This window comes from Phalangium opilio, unplaced genomic scaffold (assembly GCF_054372755.1).
Source record: "Phalangium opilio isolate 3A_F unplaced genomic scaffold, DU_Popi_V2 ptg000022l_1, whole genome shotgun sequence".
Taxonomy (NCBI): domain Eukaryota; kingdom Metazoa; phylum Arthropoda; class Arachnida; order Opiliones; family Phalangiidae; genus Phalangium; species Phalangium opilio.
In genome coordinates this window covers 5,544,802-5,555,207 of record NW_028324154.1, presented here as the reverse complement: position 1 = coordinate 5,555,207, position 10,406 = coordinate 5,544,802, and the positions used below count along the sequence as shown (strand labels likewise).

The 10,406-nt window shown below is 38.6% G+C and overlaps 1 long non-coding RNA gene across 1 annotated transcript; it reads right to left on the bottom strand.

Moving 5' to 3' along the window:
• Window positions 1-1,654: 1,654 nt before the first annotated feature.
• LOC149696148 (uncharacterized) lies at window positions 1,655-2,499 on the bottom strand. Its single transcript, XR_016382510.1, has 2 exons — window positions 2,318-2,499; window positions 1,655-1,894 (listed from the first exon to the last, which is right to left on the bottom strand). It is a non-coding gene; the product is annotated as an uncharacterized LOC149696148 (long non-coding RNA).
• Between the last annotated feature and the right edge of the window lie 7,907 nt (window positions 2,500-10,406).

Sequence of the window (10,406 nt, the reverse complement as noted above, 5' to 3'; positions counted from 1 at the left end):
ATGTTAGGGAAAACTATTCGCCGATGTTAGGGAAAACTATTCGCCGCCGAAGTTAGGGTAAACTATTCGCCGCCGATGTTAGGGTAAACTATTTGCCGCCGATGTTAGGGTAAACTATTTGCCGCCGATGTTAGGGTAAACTATTCGCCGCCGATGTTAGGGTAAACTATTCGCCGATGTTAGGGTAAACTATTCGCCGCCGATGTTAGGGTAAACTATTCGCCGCCGATGTTAGGGTAAACTATTCGCCGCCGATGTTAGGGTAAACTATTCGCCGATGTTAGGGTAAACTATTCGCCGCCGATGTTAGGGTAAACTATTCGCCGCCGATGTTAGGGAAAACTATTCGCCGCCGAAGTTAGGGTAAACTATTCGCCGCCGATGTTAGGGTAAACTATTCGCCGCCGATGTTAGGGAAAACTATTCGCCGATGTTAGGGAAAACTATTCGCCGCCGAAGTTAGGGTAAACTATTCGCCGCCGATGTTAGGGTAAACTATTTGCCGCCGATGTTAGGGTAAACTATTCGCCGCCGATGTTAGGGTAAACTATTCGCCGCCGATGTTAGGGTAAACCATTCGCCGCCGATGTTAGGGTAAACCATTCGCCGCCGATGTTAGGGTATCCAAAAACTTGACCTTTTTCGTATCAAAGAAATGAAAATTTGCGAGGGAGGGGGGGGTGGAATTACAGTCAGTGTCAACAGGAACCAGGCCAAAATTCCAGTTGAGAAACGAACAACGTGTGTTCACATTTGTAGCTTATTGATAAAGAGCTAATCACGTGGGGTTATGCCATCGATTGTTAAAGAGTGCACTTGATTTCAGCATTCAAAATGGTTGGCTTAACAAATATTGATGTGTCGAAGACATGAGGGGCCAGTCACTCAGCTCAATCAGTGTTCCTTTGGAAGCGAGGTACACTGGGACACTTTACCTCATACCTACCAGCTTTGACTGTACTAAACGGATTACACGTAATCTTTAAAAGCGCTGCCCTTGACCTTGAAGGAGAGAGGAATGGAGTGGAAACCCCTATACCTATAGCCGTTGCCTCTGTACCCCCAGCTACGGCACCGTAGTCCTCCCAGCATCCTCAGCGGTTAGGTAGGGCCGTAAAGGACGAAATTGTAAAGGACGCTGCCTCTATCTTAAAAATAGAAGCTAGTTCTCGTACAAATAAAATGGCGCTACGCGGCAGAACTTGGCAATCGCCTACCGAAGGGTAGGGGCGTGCGCGAGGTACACTGGGAGAGATACGGTGCCGCAGGTCGCCCTTCATCATTTCCAATCCATCTCACCTCCCTTATCCCTGCCTTGACAGCGCTAAAATGACCACGCTTAATTTTTAATTGGTGTACAGAGAGATTGAGAGTGATTAGCCCCTCGGGAGGACATTACTTTAGGTTTAACTGTGGTTGAATCGGACCCATATGAATATAGTAAACGGTGTCCCCCCATATCACCCAATATCATTTGTCCCAATCAGAAAAATTTAACCCAAATCATATATTCCTGATTCACCCAAATGCATTTCTCTCAATTTCCGTTTGCCACAAAACGCAATAACACAGGAATTTGGCACGAATAACATAACCGTTTTATTAATTCGTATTTTCCATTAAAAAGCAATATTTTAAAATTATTATATAAGAGACTGTTGACAGGAGCAGATGACAAAGGAGTCTCGGACGCTAGCTTCCATAATGTAGAGGGCAATGGGATCCGCGAACGTCACGGTTATTAACCAAAATCCTTACGCCAGTGCCACCTCTCGTAGGAAATTTGAGCTTTATTTTCCAACCAATAGCGTGGCTGCAAAGTCTCGAAAGGAGATCTGGGAAATCGCGTCTGGAGCCTCTCTTTAAAAATACGTATCGTCTGCTTATAATTAGCCTATGCTTAACGATTATTAGAGTTAAAAAATGGAGTTCAACGGCTTTTTAATCTATTTTTAGACTAAAATTGATAATGAAAAGCCCAGCGAGTAACGTATGTACACTATTAAAAAACTAAAATGTGTTTCAGTGCCAATTTTTTCTAAATTTCTTCTAGAATTAATTGATAGCTACAAGAAGTTGGGAAAAGAAATCACTCACGATCTTTTAAAACCCAAAAAGTAAGAGACCGTGATTTCATTTCCAACCTCTTGTAGCCGTCAATTAATTCAAAAGAAATACGGAATATTTTGGCCCTAAAACACAATAATAACATTGTGTTTCGGCATCTGTTAAAACCTTGCTTTTATCTTTAGAAAACCCGAGCCCAATGCCCCAATCATTCCAGTGGGCTCAAATTATAAATTAAGCCTTGGCTTACCTGGGTTTCTCTGCTAGTTTGGACTTAATTTTGACTATTTAGTAGGTTTAAAGTCACAAAATGATGTCTAATCTTTTATCTTAATAAAGTAATTATATTGTGTATATTTATGTCGCGATCGGATAAGACGAACCTCAGTAGCCACCGTTAGTCCGTTATTACAAAAATAATTCCCAGCAGACTTTGGTAATAATAATAATAATAATAATAATAATTTGCTTTTTATTTGGAACATCTATTAAGACTACTGTCTTGTTTACAATAGAGTCCGATAGTTTAATTAAATTAAGTAAAAGATTAACGTGGTGTTTACGTTGTCGTTAACAGTTGATTGATAAAAGGTGTAACCTCTTTTTTAAAAGTTTTTAGTGAATCAATAGTTTTAATTTGCCCTGGTAGAGAATTCCAGAGCTTGACACCCTGGTGTTTAACACTCTTAGATCTGAACTTCGTTAAACATGTTTCTGTTAGAAAATTTTTATCACAGCTACGGGTTTGGACTTTGCGATTTGAATTTAGGATTGGGAACCAGTTTAAAACGTATTCCGGTAATTGGCCTTTGTGAACTTTAAACATAAAGATTAGCAAGCTCATGTGGTACATGAACGCAGGGGAATCTATTTTAGCTATTTCTCTAGCCTTGGTGGCAGAGGAGTATTTGCTAAAATTGACAATTTGCTTAGAGCAACGGGTGTGTACTGAGAATAATTTTGCTTGATTGCCTCTTGGAAAGTTGTAGTAAAAGATATTGCCATATTGTAAGATTGGCTGTACACAAGCTTTATAAAGCATTCTAAGTGTCCCGATGTCTAAGTGGTTTTGTAATGGACGGAGTAACCACAGGCGGGAATTAACTTTCTTTGAGACATAATCGGTCTGTCTACGCCAGTCTAGGGTTTCATCCAACCAGATACCCAGGTATTTATAGTTAGCGACCCTTTTAATTGAACCGTTGCACATGGTTGAAATTGTGCTTGTTAGAGTTACACCTTGTCGGTTAGGGGCTAGGATCATGAAGTTGGATTTGTTCCTATTGAGTATTAGACCTCTGTGCTCCAGGGAGGTTATTAAGTTTTCTAGGTCGATTTCGGCATTTAGAATCAACGTCTGAGGGTTTAGGTCAGCCGAGATTAAGGCTGTGTCATCAGCGTACTCATTTGCCTGAGAATGGGTAAGGGTATGGTGTAGACCAGCAGTATAGACATTAAATAACAGGGGGCCAAGGACACTGCCCTGGGGGACCCCATGTTTAGCAGGAAGCATACCAGAAGTATAGCCACCATGGGAAACTTGATGCTGTCTATCAGAGAGATAAGATTGGAACCATGCCATAGCGGGACCGTCAACACCATATCTACTGAGGTCCGACAATAGGACATGGTGCTGGACCGTATCAAAGGCTTTGGAGAGGTCCAGGAAAAGCAATAGGACAAATTTATCTTCATTTAAATGCTCTAAGGCGGTTTCGAATAGGTGAAAGATACAGGATATGGTAGAATGCTGTTTTCTAAACCCAGACTGAAGTTCGTAGAGAAACCGATTATGGTTTAAGTAATTGTATAAATTAGCATGAACTATTTTTTCGCAAGTAAGAGACAGAGCTGGTAGGATCGAAATAGGGCGGTAATTCTTTGGGTCCTTTGTGTCACCATCTTTGTAGATAGGAACTATTTTGGCCACTTTCCATTGAGACGGGAAGATACCGGTAGTAAAGATTAAATTGAAAATTTGTGAGATTGGTTTTGAGATTATGGCTGATAGGGCCCTGAGTAAGGCAGGACTAAGCCCATCGATCCCACAGGCTTTGTTAACATTGATAGTTTTTAATATGTTAAATATTTCACTATCTGTTACTAGCGGAAATTCAGAAAGTTTTTCATGAGTTATTTTAGGACAAGGTGGAGGATTGGATATCCCTACTTGGGGGTTGCATAAACGTATTTCGTCCAGATTATCTACCAAGATCTCCGCAATAGTGCTATAGTGATAGTTAAGGGTATTTACAATGTCATGGGGGTTCACTATTGTCTCATTATTAAATTTTAATTGACTAATTGTATTATTTAGTTTAGGTTTCAGGAAGGGCTTGAGGGTTCGCCAAAAGTTAGCGGTTGATGGGTCCTTTGAGAGTTTATTTTTAAAGTAGTTTATTTTACTTTCACGAATCAGCCTGGTGACCAGGTTTCGCTGGGTCCGATAAAGTTCTAGATATGAGCCATTTTTGTAGCTGTGGTGAGACTTTGTTTTCAGTTTATCGCGTAAATGCATTTGTTGTTTAATAAACGAGGTTAGCCATGGAGAGTTTTTTGTACGGACAAACTTCCTACGTAGCGGAGCAAATTTATTTAGACAGTTCGTGATTTCAGCTTGTAATGCTGCTAGGCCGGTATCTGGGTCAGTTAACATAGGTTCAATTGTTGCTAGTCTTGTCTGTAGGTCATGAACAAAAGCGTCGGTGTTCATTACTCTAAGATTTCTGGTATAGCATTGTATATGATGTCTTTTCGGAGTGATTTTTTGTCGTACGGCCCAGGTTAAGTCGTGGTCGGATACACCACAGGTTAGTACCCGGGTTTCGGTAATTCTGTTAGGAAAATTAGAGTAAATGTGGTCGATAAGAGTCTTCGAGCTCAAGGTAGTCCTGGTAACAGACTGGATCAGCTGCTTAAAGGTGTCGAGGGCTTTAGTAAGCATGTTGGTTTTGGGGGTAAGTGGATGGGCTAACAGATCGCAATTTGTATCCCCAAGAATGATAATTTCAACGTTAGGTTTTATTTTTAAGCAGGTTATGGTGGCTTGGAGGTCAGTTATAGAGTCTGCGATCTGGGGTGAAGGTGGAATATACAGAAAACCAATGAATAGTTTACTAGAGTTTGTATAAGTAATTTCAGCCCACATAGATTCCAGTTGCGAGTTTTCCGGACGATCCTGTTGTTCGATAAGAATACGCTGGATTGGTAGGTGTGGTTTGAAATAGATGCCCACACCTCCTCCAATTTTTCCCTGGCGATCCTGTCTCCAGAAAAGGTAGCCATTTATATTACATATATCTGTAGGTATGTCGTGCGTTAGCCATGTTTCAGTAATGCCCAGGATGTCGATATTATTTCTTGTTAAAATGTATTCAATCTCCGTAATTTTAAATTTGAGACTACGTATGTTTAGATGGGCGATTTTCAGCCCAGAGGTTGGGTGGTCAGTGATGGTGTCATTGCCTTGACGGCTTAAAGGTCGCTGAAGTCAAACTTCATGCTCTAGAAGTTCCGTTGGTTGGGAGTCAAACTTGCCAATGTATCTTCTAATAGAAAGGGGAGATTGCCAGTTTCCCAGATCCAGGATAGTTTTGTTTTGGCCAGGTATAATCCACCCAAAGCATCGTCTGCTATAATGTCTGATACCGCCTCTATGGCAAACGATACCGCTACAGCTGTGACGTACGCGGGTCCCATTGCCCTCTATATTGTGGAAGCTAGCGTCCGAGACTCCTTTGTCATCTGCTCCTGCTGTTGATCAATGTAATTTATTAAATATGGAAGTCGAATGGTTGAAAACTTCGAAAGGAAAATATGCCCCCGTAATTCTGAGTTAGGGTTAGGTAGGTAAGGTTTGGTTAAGTTAGGTAAGTAATATTTTATAAATCATTTAACTATGGTACGCCTTTTCCAAGATATTGATGTTTAGCTTCATTGACTTCTAAAATAATATGCCTTTTCCAAAAAATTACTGTTATGTTATGTTAGGCTAGGTTAGGTTTGGTTTGGTTAAGTTAGGTTAATAATATTTTATAAATCATTTAACTATGGTACGCCTTTTCCAAAGTATTGATGTTTAGCTTCATTGACTTCTCAAATAATATGCCTTTTCCAAAACATTACTGTTATGTTATGTTAGGGTAGGTTTGGTTTCGTTTCGTTAATAATATTTATTTCCCAATATATAATATATTATGTTATGTTAGGCTAGGTTAGGTTTGGTTTGGTTAAGTTAGGTTAATAATATTTTATAAGTCATTTAACTATGGTACGCGTTTTCCAAAATATTGATGTTTAGCTTCATTGACTTCTCAAATAATATGCCCATTCCAAAACATTACTGTTATATTATGTTAGGCTAGGTTTGGTTTGGTTTGGTTAAGTTAGGTTAAAAATATTTTATAAGTCATTTAACTATGGTACGCCTCTTCCAAAACATTGATGTTTAGCTACATTGACTTCTCAAATAATATGCCTTTTCCAAAAAATACTGTTATGTTAGGTTAGGTTTGGGTTTGTTAAGTTAGGTTAGTAATATTTTATAAATCTATGGTACGCCTTTTCCAAAGTATTGATGTTTAGCTTCATTGACTTCTCAAATAATATGCCTTTTCCAAAACATTACTGTTATGTTAGGTTAGGTTAGGTTAGGCTTGGTTTGGTTAGGAGGACGTCTCTTCCTCTTTGGAGCGGTTATACACTTCAAGTAAGTGTATCCCTTATATGTTATGAAAAAATAAATAAATAAAACCATCAAATTCTACTCTATTTGAGTCTTTTTGGGTATGCAATATTGGGTTAATTGGAATTGGAGAACTGGGAATTGGGTTAAATGAGGTTTGGGTAAATGGGAATTGGGTGTTTTAAATTGGGTGAAATGGGGGGTAACCTAGTAAACATCAATTTTCATATTGTTTATTTTAAAATTATTTTTTTAAGAACAATTCTGAAGCTTATCCTTGCGCATGCGCTTGCAATTGCGCTTGATAACTATCAAGGACATCTTGGATCATTTTCAGATTTCCATCATTAAGAGTTTTGAATTCTTCTTGCATCTTTTTATAATTGAAGCCTTGACCTTTGACTTGAACATCAGCCCACTTTTTCTGCCATTGTTCTTGTTGCACTTGCCAGTCTTCTTGCAGTTTCTTAAGCTTTTCATTAGTTTCCTCCAAAACCTTATTCGGGTCAAATTTTGCCGCAATTAGGTGCAATAATAAAAACGCTAAGCAACAATATTTCATTGTAATATTCGATGTTATAACTGCGAATTTAAAACTAATATGAAATCCGTGATTTTTATATAACGATATCATTGACGTCACAAGCTTTCCATCGCCAAAATTCTCGGAAAATGTAACAAAGGTTGTCATTTAATCTAGGTAGTACAATAGGCAACTGTTTAAATAAGTACAATTTTTCAAAACTTTTTTATTAGTTTTATATAACGGTACCTGAAGTAGATCAAGACGAAGATCTCAAAATCAAATTATTAGATACATAAATTAATCCTGGGCTAGAAGACATCAACCTGACTCCCCATTGAGCCTAACCGTACCAAACCTAACTTATCCTAAGACTAAGACATTATTAATACCATAAGCTCATAAGATATGTTCCATAAGTTTGTCCCTGGTTGCTGAGAGCTTGTCATGAAGTGACGTAGGGCATAGATTCTCGTAAAGCGACGACTGGTGAGGCGCTGTCAAAGGCTTAGTACAGACTAAATATGAAGATGAACTACAAAACCGAGTGTAGTCAATTCTCGCTTCCGTTGTTCTTGAACTAGCTCTCGGTAAATATCTAGCATTACGAAGTATAGGTAGTGTCATACTTATGGAACATATCTTATATCCGTATGTTAATACTATGGGGGGGTCAGGTTGCATTCTTATTCCTAAGCCTAACTTATCCCCGATTATTTTGTAACTGGGCTTCTATCTCCATTTTCCTCTTCTCCAACTCCCTCTGAACTTTCTCTTGTTGACGTTGCATCATTTCCATTTGTTTCCTTGCCTCCTCCTGACTTTCCCTGATTTGATGTTCCATGCTACGTTTCAAATTCTCTTGGTCCCTTTGCGCGGCCTCCATTTGCTTCTGTTGGAGTCGTTCCAAGTCAGCTCTTAGCCTTTGACCTTCTCTCATCTTGGCCTCCCTTTCTTGTTGCATACGACGCATCTCCTGCTCCAAATTGTGACGCTGTGTTCTCGTCGCTTCTTCTTGCTGGCGGCGTAGTTTGTCCATGTTCATGTTGAAGTTTTCTTTCTGCATGCGTAAGTCTTGTTCTAGTTCGCGTTTCGCACCTTCCCAATCAGTGGCACTTGTAAACGTGTTGTTTTTTGATTGGCCGATGGATGTATCGCCATGATGAACATGGTGCACGTGGTGTACGTGAATGTCGTCAGTCTTTCCATAGTCATGGTGAATGTGAATCTCCTTTGACTCTAAGGCCACCAATACCGCGAAGTACAGCACTATTCCAATCTGTTCCTTTTTGTCCTTGGTTGCAGCATCAGTTCCCGGATTGGTTAGCTTGTACTTGTTCAAATACTCTTCTAATTTCTTATGAAATTCATCCATTTCTTTTTGCCATACGGCACCCAAGTCTTTCTGCAACTTTTCATGATCATTCGCGACTTGCTTCCGCAATTCATCTAGCTCGCCTTTGAATTTCTCCCGTATTTGATGGTTTTCAGACTGTTGGGCAGATATTTTAGCAACTTCCGCTTTAAGTTGGTCAACTTGCGATTGGATTTTAAGGTTGAATTCTTCCTGTCGTTTTTGAAATTCGTGGTCAACGCCGGGTGTGGATAACGTGAAAGGAATTATGTAGCATAATATTAAAGAGAATAAATAGGAAGTAAGGAACTCATGTATAGTGAACTTGAACGGAGATGCGAACCGTATTCTAAAAGAACGAGGTGGAATCTGTAATTTGAAATATTTATGAATGTTCTTATGACGTCAGTACACCTTTTAGTCTATTTGCCTAGAGCTTTATTTTTTGATGTTGAAATTTTTGAAGAATCAACATGAAGGCATACTTTCGAGGCCCTTGGAAATAATTTGCCTTTACGTTTAATTATGAACTTTTTTCAAGCCATATTTAATAATTTATTCTACTATAGAGAGAACCAATAGACTAACCTCTTGGGGTTAATGTTGGTCACTTTAAAATTGTATTCTGACTGTAAGTCAACTTACTTTTTTGGGAAAGTATCGATAAGGACTTTATTTTGGTACTTAAATCACCTTTACCTTTCATTTTCACTTTGAAAGATCCTCATTTCTATTTCTAAATTTCTGTTAAATTGCAATTTTACACCAAAACTACACCAATTATTGCGCCCATTGACACCAAATTTTACCCTCCGTTTTTGTTGTTTATTCGTTTTGAAAATTCCAAATAAGTTGGACAGACGTTGTGCAAGTTTTGAAAAACTGCCTACACCGATTCCATGATTTCACTACTGTTAGTGTATTTTAATGATTATTTAGGTTAATTTAAACGTAAAATAGTAAAAATGAGGTTGGACGAACAACGGCTCGTTTTTTTTAATCTTAATTAAGTAGTTATTAGAATTTTTATCCAAAAAATTTATATTTTTGGTCTAATTTCACGTTAATTATACTTAATTCATTTGACATATATCTTGAAGCGTGCTAAATAGTGTTCATTTAGAGTATAAAACAAGTTTAAATTAATAATTTTCTTTAATTGCAATGTTTAGTATAGTTCATTTTATTTTTACTGTATATTTACTGTTCGAATTTCGCACCTTTTCATAAATTAATAGGTTTACGCAGTTTCGTGTTCCCACTTAAAAAAGGCCTTTTTTAGGCTAATTTCAGGTTTTTTGTAACTAAATTTAAGTTGTAACAGAAGTGGTAGGAGACTAGAAGTGAAGGGCTCTAGCATTGGTAATAGATCCTGGCACTAGTGAACAAATTTGAGGATTTTATGCCGCTTCCATCGCGCCTACACTACTGAGAAAAAAATTGGTCGAGTTCCAAAAACATTTCCTACCCCCTTCCCCTCAACCTAAAGCGGCCGAACACCGGCGCGGCTCCTTGAATCTAGTTCGACCGTCTACCACCGCGAGCGTCTCATGTTTTGGAGGGAAAATTCTGAAACCGCCACTAGAGGGCCAACCGTTTGTGTTTTATCAAGTCTTTTCACTAATGCCGAGTGAAGAATTTGGTTAGCTCAATACTTCTAGTATCATACCACATCTGGTTGTAGGCAAGAGGGTAGTTTAGTTAGCTTTATTTAGTTTCTGAAACGGATTTAAGTAACCTATTTTAATTGCGACGTTTATTGGGAGTTTTCGCATTTT